Source organism: Amblyomma americanum, chromosome 1 (genome assembly GCF_052857255.1).
Source record: "Amblyomma americanum isolate KBUSLIRL-KWMA chromosome 1, ASM5285725v1, whole genome shotgun sequence".
NCBI lineage: Eukaryota > Metazoa > Arthropoda > Arachnida > Ixodida > Ixodidae > Amblyomma > Amblyomma americanum.
Window position 1 is genome coordinate 483,041,726 of NC_135497.1, and position 22,647 is coordinate 483,064,372.

General features: G+C 46.0%; 1 long non-coding RNA gene across 1 annotated transcript; it reads right to left on the reverse strand.

Moving 5' to 3' along the window:
- Window positions 1-3,384: 3,384 nt before the first annotated feature.
- Window positions 3,385-9,422, reverse strand: LOC144105046 (uncharacterized). The gene is made up of 3 exons (XR_013308695.1): window positions 9,356-9,422; window positions 4,529-4,594; window positions 3,385-3,435 (listed from the first exon to the last, which is right to left on the reverse strand). It is a non-coding gene; the product is annotated as an uncharacterized LOC144105046 (long non-coding RNA).
- Window positions 9,423-22,647: the final 13,225 nt, after the last annotated feature.

The window sequence follows — 22,647 nt, forward strand, 5'->3', positions numbered from 1 at the left end:
CTTTTGGTGGGGTACAGTGGGGTTGACTGAGGCGGCCTGCACTTGCACCTTGCTGCAATGAAGGCTCACTCGCAGGCTAGTTCCAGTCTTCTGGCTACATTTTTCGTCTTTGGAATTGGCACCTCTGACTGGTTGGACGGCAACAATGCAAATGAGTGAAAGAAATGGTGTCACTGTGCTGATTTTTCGTTGGTTTGTATGTGGATGGGTTGTGAGACTTTCATTCGCAATTTTCTCAGCAATACATACACCTTTGCATGAAAAAAAAAAAACATCGGCAGTGCTCCCGAGAAATAATCTACCCTGCTTTCTCCATCTGATATTCCTCTTTAGTGTCATTGAAAGGGCCCCAGAAAGGGGCTCTCAATAAAGTTGTGATATGTCTGGGATGTTAAAAGACGCCGCTTCATATTTATCTTCCAGCAAAAATTATTTTAATGCGTTTTGTGGAAGCTGAGTTATGTGCTGACAAAATTTGAACTTCCGCGTCTTCGTGCCTTTCTTTCTCCTCTCGCACGCCAAAACGACGGCGCTCCCCCACCGGCCCCATCCACTCGACTACTCCTTTACCTCCGCCGGATGCGGCACGCGCAAAGTGGCCGGGGTAGCGCGTGACGTCTGAAAAAATTTGGCGCCGTGAACCAATGATAACCCCCGGCTGCTGACATCACTTGCACGACGTGACATCGTATGCCAGGCATCGTGCGTCGCCGCGAGGTGCGAAAGTGGAAATTTTTAAAGTGTATTGTAAATCTCGTGCTTCCTTCTGAGGTCTCGTATGCGGCATGTACGCTTGGTGGCCTGTACTCTACATAGTGTAAGCATTTTAAAGCCAAGCTCGAACACCCCTTTCTGTAGCCCTTTAATGTGAAGCACCTTGAAATACAGCCAACTGCAAGAGCACAGGGAGACTGAAGCAGACTTTAAGAGCTTCATCACAAATATTTAGGGCACTGCCGCTTGCAGTGATCAGCTTTTGTTATACACACCGCATTCTTACAGCTTCTGCCATGCTCTGCTCTTAATGAATGCATTAGGTGTCCAGCAGGCATGAAAAAGTACATAAACTTACCATCTCAGACAGCAGCTCCCTCGTTTTCCACTAGCGGAATTGGTGCTGCGCAGCTCAAGCAAAGTCTGGATGCAGCTGTCCGTTCTGGTGGCGGGAGAGAAACATTTGAAAGGGCAATAAACCGATAGAGTGGCAACACAACAACATTTTACGTAAACCGAGCAACTACTGTGACCAAGGCAGATGTATACTTCAGCGTTCTTGCACACAGATCCCTTTACTCATTCTACCTTTCTCCAAATTGGCTCGTAACACAGCGCTATAATTAGCAATGTGGAAAGGCACGTTCCTGTTACACACTTGGAAATATAATTATAAATCTACAACTAAAACGACATTTTATAGATTTTTTTAGTTTTCACTCTAAGAATTTACTCAATAAAAAAAGACTAGAAAACAAAGCTTTTACTGCAGGCTTATAATTCTAGTATTACTTTCTAATGTAAATAGACTTTGCCCAGTGATAATTTCAGCATTGTGTTATGAGAAATTTTAGAGAAAAAGGATATAACTTTAAAAAATAAAACCTTTAACACATTCTAAAACTGACTGATTAATTCCAGCATTTTTTTTTGCAAATGCTCTTGTGCATTATTTTGCATTGTTACATTTATATATTTTGAGATTATACCATTCCGAACGAATAATTTATTATTTGTTGCCACACCCATGCCACACGCACAGAAGAAATGGCAGTAAATGGCTAAGGCCATAAGTTTGTTAATGCCATTATTTTCGGAGTAGGTGCCGCATGTTCATGGTTATTGTGATTATGCGAAAGTCACGATAATGCTTGCCAGGCAGTAAACATTTTCACCTAAATGTAAACAGTCCTAATGCGAACAGTATCTCGGAATGTTGTTTAAATGCAAAATAAAAATTATTTCGCAGAAAATACCGCTGCTCTTGCTTGACGATTAAAAAAGTAGCCATAAACTCGTGTGTTAGCACACAAGCCGAGAGTATCTCTCAGAAGTACTGGTAAAAAAGGTGCCCTTAACATCAAAAATACAGTGCAGATGACTCATCTGACTGAATTGTTATGAATTGACCATTTACTACTGGTTAGGAAGTAGTAACTAACAAAGTTTTGCGATTTTCTGCGTGTGGAATTGGGACGAGAGTACTCATTGCCCGGGTGAATGAGTTGTGGCAAACATAGTAGGTCGCGAATAGCCGTAAGGCCAATGCCATTCAATTTATGCGTATTGACCACTCGAATGCCATTAAAACTTAAGGCAGTGGGCACTTAATGGCATTACAGTTGCCCGTGTGGCACAGGTATTAATGTCTCACATAAGCTTAAAGACACACTGAGAAAATATTGAGGTGCATAACCCATCTAACTGAAAACAGAGCTTTTATAAGCTAGAAAAGACCAAAAAATAAAAATCAGGAGTCACCAGTACAGCCCGATTTCTCAAGTAATCTGAGTGCATAGACAGAGATTTTTTTTTTTTCACAGATCCCAGAGGCAAGGTTACACTGCCACTCACTTAAAAACGACGACAAGCAGTTCTACTAGATGTGGATATGACTAGATTGAATCGAATAGCGGAAAAATATTAAGTTCTATCTTTTTCAGTCATAACTAGGTTTTCTGCTCCCAGACAAACATTAACATACCAAAGAGCCATGTAATCAATTTTTACTGAGAAGAATAATTAAGTAGAGTTATCCTCAGTGTCTCTAATTTTGACAGATTAAAAGCCTTTAACAGCATAACCACATCTTAGCCCGACAGAGCAGGCAATCCCTACTTGAAAAATCTCGTACATATGTGTTATATGTGTCTCATATATACGCAATTATTGGATTGTGTCAACATATGTGCTCGTATATATATATATATGTCCGGATACATATGTGCGCGTATGTTTATGTGCTCGTAAGGCATACGCGTCCCTCGTATGGTGAAACATATATGTGTGATACGTGTCTCGTACATACGCAATTATTCGATACGAGTCATACCTATCCCTCGTATATACGAGGGCCACGTAAACTTCGTACAGATACGACGGCCTCGTCTTGGGGGTACAATTGCCTTGCAACTCTTACTCTGGTGTACAGTTAATAGCTCTGAATATGTATGCTACCTGAATGAACTTGCAACCCTTCAGTGCAGCAAATGCTGCATCCCAGCACTAAATACCCGGCTGCAGTCAATGAAATAATTTTTGTTGCTGCCTTTATTTTATCATTTTTATCTGACTACAGTCATTTACTACAGGGGCAGGAGCAGGTGCCGGCGATGATTACTTGATGTCCCTCAGCATGTCCGTCAGGTAGCCATTCAACTGCTTCCCGCGTTTTCTCATCCTCGGCAGCTCGTGCAGCTTTGATGTATGCATCAAATGCATCTGAAAAAGTATTAATCAGACAAAATTGAAGACATCCAGGTGCTTTAAAATAAAGGTAATTAAGTCGTGCAAATTTAAACAAACAAATGCCTTTGGCAGCCAAGAAATGTACCTAAATGAAAGAGGCATATTGATTACAGCTGCTAGTTTTGCTGAGCTAATCCGAAGCTTCTGCATGACACCTGCCTTAAGGAATTGCCGGCATACTGAGCCGATGATGCTCCTTCCCCGAAGGCTCTTCGGGGAAGGAGCATCACCAGGAAGGAGCGTCACTTTTGTGGGGAACCCCACAAAAGTTTTATGACGTCCTTGCAAATCAAGGAGTCTCGACCTCGGGAAAGAAGCCAGCGCCACTGCTCTGCACTGACAATTTCCGCTCCCGAGGTGTACCTGCAAAAACACAGCTGCACATATACTTTGTAAAAAGCCCTAAAACAGATTGGGGAGAGAGTTATTATTTGCCACATTAAAACTGCTAAAATCCCATTCCTCAGGACTACGATAAGTAACATAACGAAAATGGCAATTTTCCTTACAAACGCTACTAATGATAAAACATGACACATCGCTCTCTTCTTTGGAGTCAGCAGCGCGATGGGCCACCAGGTCACGTTTGTGTGCAATGACATAAAGTTGCCTTTGACAACATAGATGAGCCATTTTATCTCTGCTTCAGGCTCGACTGCACCCTGGCAACAGTAATGCTGCCAAATATTCGGAAGCACAGCACTAACAGATGGAAGATTATGAATATTAAAACACAGCAATTAAATCTTAGCACAAGAGGCAGTGCTAATTACAACATGAAAGGTGACGGGTTGTGGCCATGGTCCAGTGATCTAAGCCTTCAATAAGCAAAGCTGCCCTGAGCTGTCACAGCTTCAAATTGTGCCTGGGGCTCCTGTGCGGGAAATTTTTTTTTTCCTCTCCAGGCCATTTGGACGGAAAATTTCACGTTTCCGAGAGGTGTGCACTGATCCTCAGCCCTATACGTTTCCCCAGTTTCTAGACTGTTCGCCTGCAGTTACCAAGAACGAGAGTTAAAAGCATTTCAAGCTTACAAACTAGTTCTAAATATGAGAAGCCATCGTACCTGGCCATTGACCTCAGCAAGAACACCTGGATACCGTGGTGCAGCAGGACCCATGCTAGTGGAAGCCTGGAAAGTGTGAGAAGTGCTCGCATTTGCAACAAGATTAATGTACAGTGTTGATGAAGTCTTAAGGCCGAAGGCGTTTTGCTTCAGCCGCATAACAGAGCCATCACGGACCTATTAAAGACCGAGTGACCTCGAAATGCTAGCAGAAGGTTCCTTCTTGCGATGGAGAAGCTTCATGCTCGACTATTCTTTTGAATGATCCGCTACATGTATCACTCTAGGAACATTCATTTCATTGCAGCTGAATGATTTAGCCTTAACATTTCTGACCAAGACTGTACATGGTACATTAATGGGACAGTGAGGAGAACTCATATCAATTTTTTTTGTTAGCAAAATCTGATATTTCGGCATTTCATGGCTTTGTTGCCGCTTGTCCGGGAGCGAAAGATGCGTTTAGTTCAAAGAAATTTGGGTTCGAAGTTGAAAGTTTTTCCCGCCGCTCTGATTCAAACTCTGGAACTCTTATGACGTCACGGCGCACTTTTATGACGTTATAGGACGGCGTGACGTGATACGTGACGTAAACGCAGACTCCGTGATTTCTGGTGGCTAGCGGTGCAGTCTAGCATCAGCCGAAATGAAAGCTACCGCCGCCGCACGTTGAAGGCATCTATCGGGACTCGCTACTGTCGCTTCGTTAATATTTGCATCGGCGTCTTGCCAGCGTTAAGATCAATCCCGATCCCGGACCCGACGACGAAGTTCTCGCAAAAACTCCGGCCTGCATTTCAGCGACCTCAAGACCACAGAGCGTGCGATGCTTTTGAGGGGCACGGTTAGGTTATGCGCCGGCGGGTCGTTTCCCCCTTCCGCCGTGAGCAGCCCTTGCAAATAAATATCATAACCCCAGTGCGGGGAGTCGTGAGGGGCCAGTACAAGGTCGGCGCTTCGCATCCATCGGAGGTTGGCCGGGGCTTTGGGGCTAACGGATTGTGATTCCTTGAACGGCGCAGTTGCACGGTGCAGCAGGCGGCGTCGAGGTCTCCCTCGGTTGCAAGGGCCAGGTTATTTATTTATTTTTTGCCACAAAAACAGATGGGTGCTCAATGGCGCTCGCGTTTAAGGTTGGCGGCTTGAATGTAAAGCCGACGCTTCAACGGCTTCCGCGCGTTTCCAGAGTTACGGGGTCCACTGGATCGGGCTCTCTCGCCCACTTGCATGTACCTTCCGATCTGTACTGTGAATGGATTAAATTAGCCGAGAGCTCGATCAGAACAGCCCCGCCCAACTACCGAAGCTATTGAATGAAGTCACAACGCGCACCTCGCCACGGAGCCGAATCGGTCTGGCCGGGCTGGCACGCCTAGCGCACTCGGCGGGAAATACAGACATGCTCCAAGTCTCCACCAGTGCGGTCAGAGTGCGCGGAAGCCGCCGCACGCGTCGGCGGTCAAGCCCAGTTGGAGTATAGAGAGTCTCGCTTTGGCCGGCATGACGTCGCCGTGCAGCTCGCGCGTTATGCCGGAGTATAAGCGCGCCTTAACATAGCCTGCGCTTAACCGCTAACCGACGTATTCGGTGGCGGCATCTATGCGAGCCACGGACACCCCCCGCCCATTCACTGTATAATAATAAAAAAAACCTGCGCCGCAGCTCTGAATCGAACCAGGGTCATTGGCGTTTCATGCGGAGACGCTACCACTCCGTCACGACGAATTCAGGCGCATCAAGATAGAATAAAGGCGCATCTAATGAATGCACTCTTCCGATGTAGAAGTCTCCGCGCTTTCGCTTCGTATATCCTGGCCTAACAGAACTAGGTCGTCAGCATATTTTTCTTAACTGCCTTGTACCTTGTCTCCCGTCCCTTACAAACGATTTCCGTTAAGTAGTTTGAAGTTGACTGGCACAGCCGGGAATGTTTCGCCGGACGAGCGTGCGAAGATACAAGTGCTCTGTATACTGCGCACGGCCTTGTACGATCACCGACCATCGTGCCATCTTAGGTTTTCATCGACCGTGGCTATCAAATGACCAGCCTTAACAGGCTTCTTCAACGGTTAACTTAGCCGCCGCGGTGGCTGAGTGGTTACGGCGCTTGGCTGCTGGCCCAAAAGACGCGGGTTCGATCCCGGCCGCGGCGGTCGAATTTCGATGGAGGCGAATTTCTAGAGGCCCGTGTACTGTGAGATGACAGTGCACGTTAAAGAACCCCAGGTGGTCGATATTCCCGGAGCCCTTCACTACGGCGTTCCTCATAGCCTGAGTCGCTTTGGGGCGTTAAAACCCCCATAAACCATAAAACCATAAACCAAAGGTCAACTAGCACTTGAAGCGGCACTTGGAGTTAATCTGCTGTTTGGCGCTTGTAAATCGAGGCGCGTCAAAAACAAACCACGGGGCACGCAAAGGTCATAGACGCGAAGCGCCATAACAAATCGAAACTCTCCTGGCCGCTTTTGGCGCCGCCAATCATCGGCTTTCTTTGCTTCCAAAATTCAGGTTGCTTTTGTCTCTCTTCCTTGTGTGATAAAAGTGCACTATCAGTTTTAAAACAAAATTAACTTCCATACTGAACCGCGTAACCTTCCTTTGTCAGCCTCAGAGATTTGCTGTTTCATGTAGGAAACAAAATTCCTCCAATGGTGGCGTCTCTTGTCCTATGACTTCATCACGCATGTACATGCGAGATTCGCCTGTGGCGGCGATACCTGTATTTTGGTACTTGCTATTTTCTACCTAACAAGAGCTTTCTTTTCAGTAAGAGCGGCGTTTTTGTGATCAGGAGCTGGTATTCTATCGATACAAGCCAACTTCAATTTCTCCTCAGTGACACTGAGGAGAAATTGAAGTTGAAGAAATTGAATCTCTGAGACTGACAAGGTAAGGTTGCGCAGTCCAATATTGAAATAAGTGTTGTTTTAAAACCGAGTGCACTTTTATCACACAAGGAAGGTAGACAAAAGACAACCACAATGTTGGAAGCAAAGAAAAAAGATGTTTGGCGGCGCCACAGGCGGCCTGGAGAGTTTCGATTTGTTATGGCGCTTCGCGTCTATGAGCTTTGCGTGCCCCGTGGTTTTTTTTTTTTAATCGCTTCTATATACAAGCGCCGAACAGCAGAGGAACTCCAAGTTCCGCTTCAAGTGCTAGTTAACCTTTGAAGGAGCCTATTAAAGCTGGACAGATAATCGCCACGGCCGATGAAAAACTTTAATGGCACGATGGTCAGTGATCGTACAAGGCAGTGCGCAGTATAAAGAGCACTTGTGTCTTCGCACGCTCGCCCGGCGAAACATTCCCGGCTGTGCCAGCCAACTTCAAACTACTTAACGGAAATCGTTTTTTAGAGACGGGAGACAAGGTACAAGGCAGTTAAGAAAATTAAGCTGATGACCTATAGCTCTGTTAGGCCAGGATATACAATCTGAAAGCGCGGAGACTTCTGCATCGGAAGAGTGAATTTACTAGATGCGCCTTTATTCGTCCTCAAGCGTTGAGCCGTCGTGGCGGAGAGGCAGCGTCTCCGCCTCAAAACGCCAATGGCTGTGGTTCTACTCCGAGCGGCGGCACAGTTTTTTTTTTTAGTGAATGGGCGGGGGGTTCCAGCAGCTAAGCGCCGCTAGTTTTTGCGAGAACTTCGTCGTCGGGATCGGGAACGGGATGCATCGTAACGCTGGCAAGATGCCGGTGCAAACGTAAATGAAGCGCCGGTAGCAGCCCCCGATAGATGCCTTCAACGTGGGGCGGCGGTAGCCTTCAATTCGGCAGCTGCTAGACCGCACCGCTAGCGCCAGAAATCACGGAGTCTGCGTTTACGTCACGTTTCACGTCACTCCGTCCTATGACGTCATAAGAGCTCTCAGTGACGTCATAAGAGTTCTTGAGTTTGAATCGGAACGGCGGGAAAACTTTTTTCAACTTCGAATCCAAATTTATTTGAAATAAAACCATCTTTCGCTCCCGGACAAGCGGCAACAAAGCCATGAAATGCCGAACTATCAGAGTTTGCTAACAAAAAAAATTGATAGAGATCTCCTCAGTGTCCCTTTAATGGGCATCTGCATGGGATTTTAAAACTTTTTGAGCTAACTATCACATTACACTTCTTGAACCTTGTCTCAATTGCAAGAAATACTGCAAAATAATGAAACTTCAACAACTAGAATACAAACAAAAACTGGATTTCGACCTCAAAGCCACAGCTAAGCAAAACTGCTCTGAGCTTCCTCGCGTTACAATTGTGCCTCGGGCTGCTCTGCAGGCAATTTTTTCTGCTTCAAATCATTCGAACGGAAAATTTCCCATTTCCGAGAGGTGCGCAGTGATGCTCATCCCCATGTTTCCATTTTCTAGATTGTTTGACTGCATTTATCAAGGATGAGAGCTAAAAGCATTTCAAGCTTACAAGATCATTCTTGTAAGACCGACAATTGGGCTTTGATGCCCCAGCGGCCAGTGCTGAAAAGGAGCAAAACACAGACGGAAGACGAGGCTGACAAAATTCAGTTTGGCGCTCAGGAACGCTTGGCTACCGAGGTTTCTCTGTGATAGCAAAGATTGTGGCCGTCGGCACTTCTTGTTAGCACGGCGCACCCAGCGCCTCCAACTGTAAAGACGCAAATCAAACAAGAAGTGTGGACGGCCACAATCTTTGTTAGCATGACACACCCCGGTAGTCAAGCGTTTTTTCAGCGCCAAACTGAACTTTATCAGCCTCATCTTCCGTCTGTGTTTTGCTCCTTCTTCAGCACTGGCCGATGGGGCATCAAAGCCCAATTGTCTGTCTTACATTCTAAATATGCGACACCATCATACCTGGCTGATGACTTCAGCAAGATATCCGGGTTCTGTGGTGCAGCAGGATCCATGCTTGTGGAAGACTGCAAAGTATGAGAAGTGTTCGCATTTGCTACAAAAGACTAATGTACAAGGTAAATTAAAGGGCAAATTCAGAGGATTTTCAAACAGTTTGAGATCACTATCACATCACACGTCTTGAGCCTGGTCAGAGACCCAAGAAATGATTTTTCAAAATAAGGAGCAAAGAAATAATGAAACACCATTAACTAGAACACCAAAAGACGATTTCAATCACTAGATCAAAATATGATGTTAAAGGATTTGATTGGTAACACTGGTTACTGTCACATTCTGTAATGCACCAACTAGCTTTAAAGGAGTATAAACACCTAACTTTTGGGCGTGTGTTTTTTGCTTTCTAATGAGGCATCAGGCATTATTTTACATGGATCACCTTGTGGCATTCTTCTATTCTCAACAGTCTAGCAAGGGAACAGCAGTTGACAATTGGAAGCGAGGTAAGGGAAGTGGTAAAGGAATACCTCTATTTAAGGCAGGTACCTACAGTGACAACTGATCCGGATCATGAGGGAATAATTAGAAGGATCAGAATGCGATGGATCACGTATGGCAGGGTCTCTCAGGTCATGAATGGCAGTTTACCAATATCCCTGAAGAGAAAAGTGTACAACAGCTGTATCTTACCAGTACCCACCTATGGGGCAGAAACGTAGAGGCTAACGAAAAGGGTTCAGCTTAAGTTGAGGACAACGCAGTGAGCCATGGAAAGAAAAATGATAGGCGTAACGTTAACGGAGTATAACACCTACCTTTTGGGTGCGTGTTTTCTTGTTTGCAATGATGCGTAAGGCATTATTTTACATGAAGTTCCAGCTAGAATTCTCTTACGACCGCTAAATATTTTTATAATCGCATTTCTATTTCGTCTAGTTTCGGCTTAACACTTGAACGAGGACAGTGACGTCAACGTGTGCTTACATGACACATGAGATATGAAAAACTGCAATATAATTGCTGCTTGCACATTCGTTGTCATTTCGGCAATTGAGAAAGCCTGATTTCAGCATTGCAGTAAAATAGAGCAATGAAGCAGCGATTATATGGACATTTTTCCGTGGCTCACGTGAAGGAAAGGCCCTCTTTGACATCACAGCCATCGGTCGGCTGTTGAAACCGAAACTGAATCAGCGTGACAGGAAACAACAATTTTAAATTATGTAGCAGTCGTATGCAAACATCACATGGTGATTCGTGCATAGTAGCGCCTTCTGCATCATTGAAGAAAAGAAAACGTTCCACCAAAATTAGGTGTCTACACTCCTTTAAGAGAGCAGAAGCAGGAAGAGTGGTTGAGGAAACAAGCGTGGGTTAATGACATCCTAGTCAAACTCAAGAGGAAGAAATTGGCTTCAGCAGGGCATGTAATGCGAAGGGAAGATAACTGCTGGTCTTCAAGGGTAACGGAGTGGATTCCCAGAGAAGGAAAGCATAGCAGCGGGTGGCAGGTTAGGTGGGCGTACGAAATTAAGAAGTTGCAGCCATAAGGTGGGCGCAGCTGTCAAAAGACATGGTTATTTGGAGAGACACGGGAGAGGCATTCGCCCTGCACTGGGTGTAATCAGGCTGATGATGATGATGATTATTCTATGACTGCTAAATAATTTATAATCGAATTTCTTTCTCGCGCTCTTTCAGTTTCAAGAGCTGAACGGGGACAATGACGTCAAAGTGAGCTTATAGGTCACGCGAGGCATGAAAAACTGCAGTATAATCGGTGCTGCTACTTTTGTCATTCCGACTATTGAGGAAGACTGGCTTCAGCACTGTATTGAATTAAACCGATCAAGCAGCAATTAGATCAAAAATTTTCCATGCTTCACGTTACATATAACCTGACTGATGTCACAGTCTGCTCGGCTGTTGAAACCGAGACAGCATAACAGAAAAATTTGATTATAAATTATTTATAGGTCGCAGGAAAACACCACAGGATGATTCATTCATAGTAGTGTCTTCTGCATCATTGTATAGAAGGAAACGTGCCACCAAAATTAGATGTCTATGAATCTGTAAATTATCATTGGGCTTCTAATTGCCGCGCTCGGAGAGCCTGTTCGCTGCCAGAAAATTCACTCCTGACAGGAAGGTGTATCATGCTCACATGAACTGGTAGCCGCCAGAACCAGCCCGCTGGCAATCATGGCGCCAAGGCCGTCCATGGTTCACGGAAGGCGAGTGCCCTCTGCTGCTTCGCGTGCTGTTGCGTCTCATTGCTCGCATGCGTACGGTAGAAATCTGATCCTTGAAAGTGAAAAAAAGGACGTTAGTTATTGAGGGCAGCCGCGGACTCTTGCGCTCAGACTCATAGATCGGCGGCGACAACACAAGTTTATGTCCTTCAGTGTGTTGTCTGCTGCCGTGAAGTCTGCATGTAAGCATCGAGATATCCTCAAAAGCATATGTGACGGGCAGTCGCACTCTAAACACTTGCATTTGACACCACATCAGAGGGTTAAATGTACAGGGTTAATTGGAGAGACATGGGAGAGGCTTTTACCCTGCAGTGAGCGCAGTGAGGCTGATGATGATGAGGAGGAGGAAATACCTGCGCATGCATTGCTCAAACAACATGCTGTAGTCTCCGGTTATTGCATATTTGTTGACTACACACTATTTACTTGGGTGCCAATGATCGACCCTGCCTGCACTGACTCTCCTGTGGTAATTGCAATTTCTGTTTGTGAACTAACTCCTGTGGGCTGTAAGCAGAAATAATAATAATAATAATAATAATAATAATTGGTTTTGGGGGAAAGGAAATGGCGCAGTATCTGTCTCATATATCTTTGGACACCTGAACCGCGCCGTAAGGGAAGGGATAAAAGCAGAAAACAATCAGGATATGTTCCGCTCAACTGTACTCTGCCACCCAGCAGCTGTTAATACTGCTGCCAGCAAGCAATGAACGCATAATTTTGACAAGCATGTATATCAGCTGGTTGAACATTTTTCTGAAGTGCGTGTACTGTACAAATTTAGCTGCACGTCGTGTCTGTATGCTATCTATCGCTTTACAGCAAAGCTAGCACTCGAATGAAAGGCATTACAATCTGGCGTTGCATGTCGGCACCGAGCTGTGTGTGAAGGCATGATGATCCACACTGGGAAATTTTTCTTTTTAATGAGTCAAATGCAAGGTGAAGTATGCATACGGTATTTCTCAGGTATTTTAAGCACTTGTGGCAGAAGACCCGAGCATAAAGCTTTATGGCAACGACCGAATCGGCACACACAAGGTTAAGCTTCTTCAGCTGTCCAATGAAAATGACCCCCGTAGAAATTTTGAACAAATTTGGCAGAGCACACATGCACGCCAGCCGGCTGCCACTACTTAAAGGGCCCCGACCACCCTCTGGCTGAAAATGTCCTCTACCAAGGTTGTTGTGAGACACCACCCCCGGAACACACAACCGCAAACAATTCTTTAATAAAAAAACCCATTATTGGAGTTACATATATTGCAAACAAGCTACTTCACCATGCTCCTCTCCTTCCATTCCCTCTCAGAGGTTTTTCTCCCTTCTGCTTGGTCTACTAGCTTTAGTCCTCCATCCCTGCTTGTTCTGTGTACCTGCACTTCCGTTTACAAGAGTAGACAGCAACCCTTTTGTTTGAAAGTCAAGTGGGGAGCTTTCGGTGGCGTCCGCGTTGCACCTGTTATGAACGGAATGCACACCAGCCGAAGACGATTAAGGTGCAGATCCCATCGACAGGGATGCCCACGGTGGCGCAGCAACTGCAGTGGCAATTTCGACACGTCAGGTGGCCGGCGACTGCACAAAAAAAAAAGGATGACTGGCTGGGAAGGAGCCTGTGGGATTCTTCCCACGCTCGGCTCGATGCAAATGACCTTCCCCCTTTGACTGGTTTCCTGCAAGAAGCGACCGACGATGGACAGACGACGGGAAAAGGGGAACGGTGCCTTCCAGTAATTAATCGTGTCTGACAAGAGCCGCCCCGACCGGAGAGAGCCCACCGCAGTTGTAGCCCACAACGCGGCACCGGTGTTTTCGATAGGCACGTGCCGCTTGCAATATGGTTGCACCACGGTGCAATAGAGCAGCGGACCTGTGAATCCTCCTCACCCATTCCCACGAGTGCCTCCGCTTGCTAAATGCTGTGTGCAACTTTTCTCATCGTGAAGGAATGTGCCACGTATTGTGTTGGCCCCCGCCTTGCGAAGGGGCGGAACCTTAGGGTATTTCACAAGCGTCCTGAGTGAGAACAAACGTTCTGTGCGCTGGGGACAAGGCTCATCCAATTGGCTCAACGTTATGAACATTTAATTTTTGACTGTTTGCTCTTTTCTAAATTACGTAAATAAGTTTCTTAAAAGTGCCAGTAAACCCACTTCTTTCTGTTTCTCCCAAATGTCAGGCTTCCATCGTTCCTCATCACCTCTCCGGCCCAACAACGCTACCCTGCATCGTAACAAGTAGTGGCAGCGGTGCGATGCTGCTACCCGACCCATAACTGGCCCTATTGCCTACTGTCTGACCTCAATGGATATCCGAGGCAGGGACCCCAAAAACCCTGCAGCATTTCTTGGAAAGCAACCCTACACATGTGTGCATGTCTTCTGCGTGTTTGTCTTTTCTGCGTTTTTGAGTGCGTGACTCTCAACAGCGCTAAGAGAAACAGTAAAAACGCAGTAAATGCGAGATGAATGAACACGAAGCAGTGTATAGGGTCGTTTAGAATAAGTGCGAACACTGCTCAGCGTGGCCGCGCTCTGCGGAGCGCATCCGGCGCTGGCGCGCATCGAAACTAATTAAGCGGCGCAGGTACAGATGGGCCCGGAGGCGGTGCTTCGTGTCGTCTGCTACAGTGCAGAAGCGCACAGGCACTGTGTTTGCATTGCAGTGAAGCGCACCAGACTGTGTGCCGATAGCGTCCGAGCCCACCGATACCGTGTTTCGGGAAAGCGCACTTCTCTCATTGCAGTGTGTTGTCTTTGCTTCTGCTTGCAACTCAGTGGCCTGTATTCTCAGTGCCACGATGCCGGTTGAATATATGTATTGCTGCAAATTTATAAGCCCTGCTTTTGTTCGGTTATGCAGCTTACTAAAGCTAATCGGTCTTCTTGGGACGCCAATACGGCCCCGAACGATGACGACCATGGGGAGGTGGGTAACTTGCACTGACAACGCGCATTAAACAGCTGCTTCGCGTTTGACCCACCCGAACGGGGTCTCCGCAGCTAAGATCGATCTCGGGTGCCCCGAAACTGCAGTCGGGCGGTCTGCATTGAGCCAGCGCGGCAAGGCTTCCTCAGAGCTTTATGCAAGTGACGTGGATAGCGGAGAACTTCATTTTAGTTGCGTGCTGTGTGAGGCGGATGAGATACTTTGCAGCAGCTGCTAATCACGGGGCAGATCGATGAAATCAATGTCATTCTTTTTGGCAACAGTTCTCTTATAATAAGCCTCGTGCGAAAGTGTTCGCAGACTGCACCGCTCTGCATTGAATTTTACTACAGGACGGATAAACATCATCAACCGTTGTAATGAGTTTGAAAGAAATCAGAATACGTTTAACTTATCAGGAAATTTTTTTTTATGGATGTCATTGATTCCAGCATTAAGCAGACTGTGCGACAATGCATTTGGAAGCTCAAGCGACCACTCACAGGACCCTATTCGTAGTGCGTTGTAATAGCCTACCACGCTGGGATCCCCGATAATATAAAAGAGCGAAACCAGCAGTCAACGAAGCTGAGGTTGCGGATCGGCGCGTGGGTACAGCATTAATATCGATGATGAAATGCAAGTATGCCTAAGGGCTGTGCAATGTGTGTGCACGTTAAAGACACCTCGTGAATAATAATTATCAGAGACCCTATCCGCGTCTCACGTGGCCCGATTCGCTTTGCCAAGCCGCATAACCAAAGAATAGCAGGGCTTATAAATTTCCAGCAATACATATATTTAACCAGCATCGTGGCACTGAGAAAACAGGCCACGGAGTTGCGAGCTGAAGCTAAGACAACGTGCTGCAATGAGAGAAGTGCGCTGCCCCGCAACGCCGTATCGGCGGACTCGCTACAAAGCTCTCTGTTGCTGAAGGCAGCCTGGCTGCTCCTCCAAACAATAAATATTTTAGACGACAATGCGAGGAGGCAATACGAAAAATGAAACTTTGACCTGACATCAAGCACACAATACACGAGAGAACAAAAAACAGCACGATGCTTTCATTCCACATGCTGTTCTCTAGTGTCCTACGCAATTTTTCACAATGGCAGCATTTAAGCAATATGTCTGTACTACAATTCAAAGATCCGCTCCAAGGCTCTCTCTGTTGCTGAAGGGAGCCTGGCTTCTTCTTCCCGCAACCATAAATATTTTAGACACACACAGAGAGATACATCTGTCTGGGTCTGAAGTATGATGCTATGTAATGTACTTATTGCGACTGGTAAGCGTGCGAGTGGCACTACCAGAGGCATCCGCAGTAAAACTTCGCTCAGTACATACATGCATCTGTGCAACTGTTGTTGCTGGCTCAGACTTTTCAAAGTCCATCGCAGTGATTTTTCTCTTCGACATCCTCTGGATGCGCTCGGCTCTTGTTACTGGAACACAAAAAATTAGAGATAAAATAATGAAAGCGACATCAAACACAGGGCAAGCTACGAAAACGGATCTGTTAGTGTGTCGCGGTCATTGATTTCCAAAACCCATATGATGCGAAAAATTAACAGATCTGAAAATAGCGGTTTCTCCCTGCCTTATGCAATTACTTGAATTCATGAAAAAAATCACGAAATATTCTCTCGCTCAGAGTGACGCTTGCATCGAGACCTGCTACAACGCGACCACGCAGTTTTTTCTTTCTTTGGAAAGCGTGCGCTGGGCTACTGTGCGCACGGATCGCAAGCATAGAGGAAGTGGTATAGTAAGCGTTCTGCTAGTGCTCTGAACAGTCAAAAAAGTACGTGCATCGACTTTATGTGGAACGCCACCAAGCTTCGGTAAAAGCGTTATGCTAGACTGTACAGGCATCACTAGTTTGGCACACTTCTGTAATCTGACCACGTAGCGAAGTAACTGCAAAACTCACCTCCAAGCTCCATTACTTGGCCGGAATAGAATGCCTTCTCATCTTTTCCGCCGCGCCAGTAGGCGTCCTTTTTTTCGCCAGGTCGCTAACGCCGGTCGGTGAGGCATCATAGATAGGTGTAGCGCAATGGAAACAAGGACGACATAGAGACGTGTACGATAGCTTTTGCACCATCGGTCGAAGTATTTCACGTACGCATTGCTCGCCGCAGCTGACGAACTCATAGTGGAAGTGTCACATGTGGCTGCAAAACACACAATCTAATAACTGTAACAACCACACACACCGGCACAGTGCTGAGTGATGACGCAAACGTTGGACGCAAATGACCGCAGACTTGGATTGGCTTGGCGACGCGGACCGCACAGGGCGCTGCATACGATGATGATGACCTCTTCGTTACAAACCAGAATAATAAATACGTTTCATTCTTTCAGTTTCGTCTGTTTATTTCCTGCGGCAGAACTTGCGTCTCCGACCGTGATTTGTATCCCGCTCCATGTCGCAGCCTCCTCGTGCAGCGCATCCGGTCATCCAGTTGACTGCTGGTTGACCGCACGTAGTAGCAGACGACGCGGAGCTCTACACGGCATGAAATACTTATAATATTTGAAAAGTTAAAAATACTACTTTGAAGGGGAAATAGTTATGGGCGCCGTGCCAAGCCGTTACACAGAGGGTTGGTCCAACACAAGCAGAACCAACTGCAGAACGAACTAGCCCGTCAAGTCCCTCTTGCACCTGTGACAGTCCATGGAGTGTGAATAAAGTGGCTTAGTGTAACGCTATGGGCTCTATCATGTATGAGCTTTATGGTACCGCTGTAACCTAGATGTCTGAAGTGTTCTGCGATTTTTGATCGCCGCTGCATTAAAACAAAAGTAGTCGCTATGTGACAAATCGCCTTCGGTTTCGGCTTCAAAGCTGGAAGCTAGTGGTGCGCAGTGCCTGATGGTGCTTTGCGCTTTTTACTTAGTGCTTTAAGCAGAAACTTTTGTGTGGTTTACGACAAACAGGACGCACCTATAAAGTCTGAGCCTAGCCGTTAGACGACGCTAGAATATTTTCAGTTTCGTTTTCGAAATATAAAAGCTCCTGTTGCGCGGCTCTTGATCATTACGCTGGGCCCTTCCCTCTTCTCTGCGCTGTAAACAGCAACTGCTGTGTTATCTACGATAAAACACACACTTCCTTTAGAACGCCCATAAATGCAGCAAGTGCTTGAAAAGTCTGTAATTGCAGCAAAATAAGCATTTTCGGGCATGGTGCGTGGTATATATCATAAGTATTATAATGCCACCGACCTGAAATCAGCGACTTTGGACCAGCAGAGAGAGAAATATAGATTGCTGAATAGGTAAGCTGGTGCACTGAAGGAATATATGTTAAGAAAACAGAATAGTGCAAGTTACGAGGAGGAAGAGGCTCTAAAAATAAACTGTAGCGTGCGCTAGAACACGGAACTGGGTCGCACAACCGCGCCCTCGGTCGAGGTGCTTCTTTGAGTTCTATATGTATAGTTTCGCAGTGCTCTCTGGCACACCGCTGTCGTGTCCGGGTCATAATGGCAGCGGGTGAAGGTATGGGCTACGCTGGAGACAATTAGTATAGCCAGGGACTCCGGAACTTTTTTTTAGAGGGAGGGCAGGACTTCGAGCTTATTTTGTTATTTATTTATTGCTCATTTACATAATAAATTATATATATATATATATATATATATATATATATATATATATATATATATATATATATATATATATATATATATATATGCTCTCGTGGCTCGCTTACACCTAGTAAACATAAATACCCACGAGAGCAGCAGATTGGACAGCCGTCGCCGTAGCTCAGTTGGTAAGAGCACCGGACGCGATATTCGGAGGTCGTGGGTTCGGATCCCACCGGCGGCATGGTTGTTTTTTCTGCTGCTTTATAAGTAATTTTCTTTAAGCGATTTATTAATCTAAGTATTATTATCCCACTGATAGGCATAACACATTATTAATAATAAAAAAAAAAATTAACGTTCCCCTATGCACCTTGGTTTCGGTGACTGTTGGCTCCCTTCATAAATTTGTCAAACGGGCCCCTCATTTCCTTTAACTTGTCTGCTAATATATATATATATATATATATATATATATATATATATATATATATATATATATATATATATATATATATATATATATATATATATATATATATATATAATTTTCACTGTACAAAACTTCATGCAAAGTGTCACGTGGCGGTGACGATACTCCAGCTGTCGGGAAGAGAACGAAAAGGCTTCCAAAATTAACTGTTTAAGGGTCTGATTCACACCCACTAAGAACTGAATTACTCGGCGGCGGCGATAGGCTCAATTAAGCGTGCTCGGCGGTCATCGAACTGAATGTCATGCAGAATTTAAAGCTAGCAAAGAACCTTCGAGATAAAGAACCAAAGACAGCAAGAATCTGGAAAAAATGTGGATTCATTTGCACGTGGCCATGATCAATGGATATGTCTGGTCGCATCTCGCATTACAAAACAAAATGATAAATCCGCGTGCCAGCGGTTGTGAGTGCAAACGAACAAACGGTGCAAAGATTCATGGCAATATAAAATTAATTGAAATGAGGAGCTTAATTAATAGGTGGGAAGCTGTACGCACGAGGAGTGATCAATCCCATTAAAAAGTATGTGCCTAGTTTGTTTAAATTCTGTTAATCATGTTCATGTACACGGTCAGGTCGACAGTCGATCGAATTCTATAGGGACATGACTGCTTTAGGTTACTCATATACGAAATGCTTTACAACTGGCTACTAAGCCAAGCAGCTAAGCCCCACTGTGCTTTGAATTAAAAGAGTCCTAGAACTAATCCGTTTCAATTTTAAGAAGTCTGATCCAAGTACAAGCAATTGGAGACTGGGGGGGAGCGCTGCCCCCTCCGGAAAAATGTGGGGGGGGGGAGGGGGGGGAGGGCGACCGTCCCCTATGCCCGCACCCTTGTTCCGGGGTTCCTGAGTATAGCCTACCTGAACTCAGGTAGGCGGCCCTATAGATACGTGATCGGCCCGCTGGAGTCGGTATCTCGCATATTGTTTACCTGATATTCGTCGCAAAGCCGATGTCTATTGGTATACAAGTTTAAAACGTCCAAGGTGTTCCGAGAGATGTTCGATCCGACGAAGCATTCGGTCGGGAAAGATCTTTGAAGGCAGTTCGCAGTGTATTGAATTGTTTTTTCCGAATGTAAAGCTTTCGTCGAACTAGGAACTTTAAGGACTTCTTTTATGGACATATCTCCAATAAAGCCTTCATTTCTGAAAAAAAAACACACACAGTGAACGAGGTTCATGAAAGTCTCCTCTAGGTCGAAACAGACAAGTAATTAAGGTAATTAAGAAATTGCGAAGTACGATCGTTGGACGTGCGCCGCAACCATGAGAACGAGAGGTACGCGCGACATGCTAAAATAATGCTGGGACTAGAAGGAACAGACTCGTACGTGTACAGTTTCGAGGAAAAACGGCATGCGCAAATTCGATGCAGCCTGCGGAAATCGTCTCTCACTGCAGCTCCACGAATTTTCACGGAAAGCTGCGTTTCTTGTATATATTGAATTCACGTCTGCATTCATTTCTTTCGGCGTGGCTTGTTTACAGTTCTTTAAAAAAATTCAGCATATTAACAGCAGGAGTGATTTCCAATCGCCTCTATCCTTGTTATCACAGGTCTGAACAAGTAAGCGGGAATGGTATTCACGTGCAGCAAGCAATATGCATCAAGAGGCTTCTGATTGTGCTTCCGGTTTTGGAACATGGTGCCACGAACTTCACGGACGCATGCAAGGCGTTTATAGTAGCTGTGTTGTCGGGAAAAACCTTGAACCATTTTCCCTATAGCTTCCCTATAGCCGACAGGGATAACCTGAATGTGATAACGACCGCGGTTTCTTGCTCCTCTGACTTGAAGTAAACATTTGGAACGTTGCAGCTGTGCATTTTTGTATCGTTACAAGTACGATCCTCGATGCGTCACTGATAACAGGCTTTCACGAAACAAATGAAGGAAATAATCTCAAAAAGAACTCTCAGCGAGGGCTACTTTTTGTTACAATGGCAGTCACATAAACATTGTGTGTCGTCTGCTAGCGGTTCATCTGAAAGCGCTGCCTTGCGGTGGACGCGGGCTGGGGGGTGGCGTGAGCCGCCGTCCGATTTCAAGGCTTCGGCTTTTTTCATCCATCCATGCATTTATCCATCCATCCAGCCATGGATCCAGCCAATCCAGCTGATCCTGCTTTGAAAAGCGTGTATGGCGTGTCTTCTACAATGAATGGGTCAGCAGTGGCCTAAAAGCCCTTTACATTACGTCGCCATGAGCTAGAACAGCCAACCTACGATTCCAAAGCGTCGCAAGGTGTACTTGGCTAACGAAAGCAGCGCAGCGGTCACTCACGTCGAGCGAGGCTGCTGAAACGCCGCTTTCGTCGTCTGGTAACCGGAACCCAACTTGTCTCTTTCTCCGCTCGCGTTTCATGTAGCTCTAGTGCCGCTGAGCCTAGCAGTGAATCCCACTTTGGAGCTGTGCCGTTGGCGGACGCCACAGGCGAAACTGGCAGCAGCGATGAATGCTTTCACTTGTACGACAGCAGAGACGACGATACCAGAGGGGCCCACGATGGTTTCTGTCGCACACGGAATACGTGAAACCGCAGATAGATGCCACAAGCGAGGGTGACTGCAGCAGCAGCAGTGATGAGTGCGGTGACCCTGGACGACGGCCAAGATGACGGTGCCGCTGGACCGCACGGTGGTGCTGTGCCACAGTTTAACGCTGCAGTGCTTCTTCATCAATGCGTACTGGACTTATGACGCCAAAAACACTGCCTGGCTCGTCGACGACATTGGCTGAGGAAGTTGTTCTGATAATGGCCTTCGTTGTCGCTAACGGGCTGATTAGGGCAGTGCTTGATGCCTTGTCCGGGTATTGGTCAGGCCTGCCGCACTCAGATTACCTCTTTAAAAAGTTGTGAGCGCCGAAATGTGCAAGCTTCTTTCAAAGTCATTTTTACTGCGAAGTGTGCATGTCTCCCCTCCAAGCCAGCAAAGACAGAAGCTAGCTTGCAAAGTGTGCAAAACACAACCAGAAGTGTGCATTTTTAAGAAAAGAGGCTGTTTTTTGTGATAATGAACCTCAGGGGACAGATTTGCCTTCGCAGGGAAAAATAATTTTCTGCTGAACACCGCTTTGTTGCTCCTTCAAGAAGCGCACTTAACATAACACGTTTTCTAAGGAGTACTTGTAGCTAGGCTTATTGGCGCATATTTAGGAAAGGTACAGGAGCGCAAAGTATGGACAAAGGTGAAGTGATTTTGACATGCCAGCATATTCACCCTTATGCAGAGGGACAGACCGCGAACATTCACGCATTTATCGACAACAGCTATACTCGGGTACAACTTAAGAACACTGCACTTTTACCCGTCAAAGGACCTCCTTCCAGCCAGTGGCGTCGGCCGATTCTCATGACCCTGCTGATGTGACCAAGCAGGGAGCGGCGGACGAAAGGGGGCATCCCTTCCCACTGTGTCCAGGGATAGAACCCTCTGTTCATTGCGAACTGCCTGCAAGGTTGAGCACTATGATATTCTTAACTTAACACCGGTGCTGTGCGATGAGCATGTGATGCTTCGTGCTCCTCAGGGCATCCATACTCCAGCACAGTGCATGTCGCAGGTCCAGCTTTTGTGCTTCTCTTCAGCGAATAATTGACCACACAAATCTGATGCTTCCACTTGTAGAGTAACACTCATGCTGGTAGCATTGTGTGCCTAAGCTACGTTTTGAGCTACTTTTACTGCATATCACAACAAGTTACTTAGAGCATGTAGCTCATAGCATGGTAACGGCTAAGCCACTCCGATATGAAACAGGCTAGCAGATGCTAACATCCACCCTGAAACATTCAATCAGAGATACTACCGGGGTACTGTGCAAACCTGAAGAAATAAATGAGAGACAGGAGATGGCGGGAATTTCTTTTAGCATCTGCTCGTGGTTACCTGCCTTCTGGTGGCACTGAGTAGTTGTGGTAGTTATGGCTGCCCTTTTGTGGTCATTAGCAATGCCAACATTCAGGGTGAGCTTGTCGTGGCACACTCTGT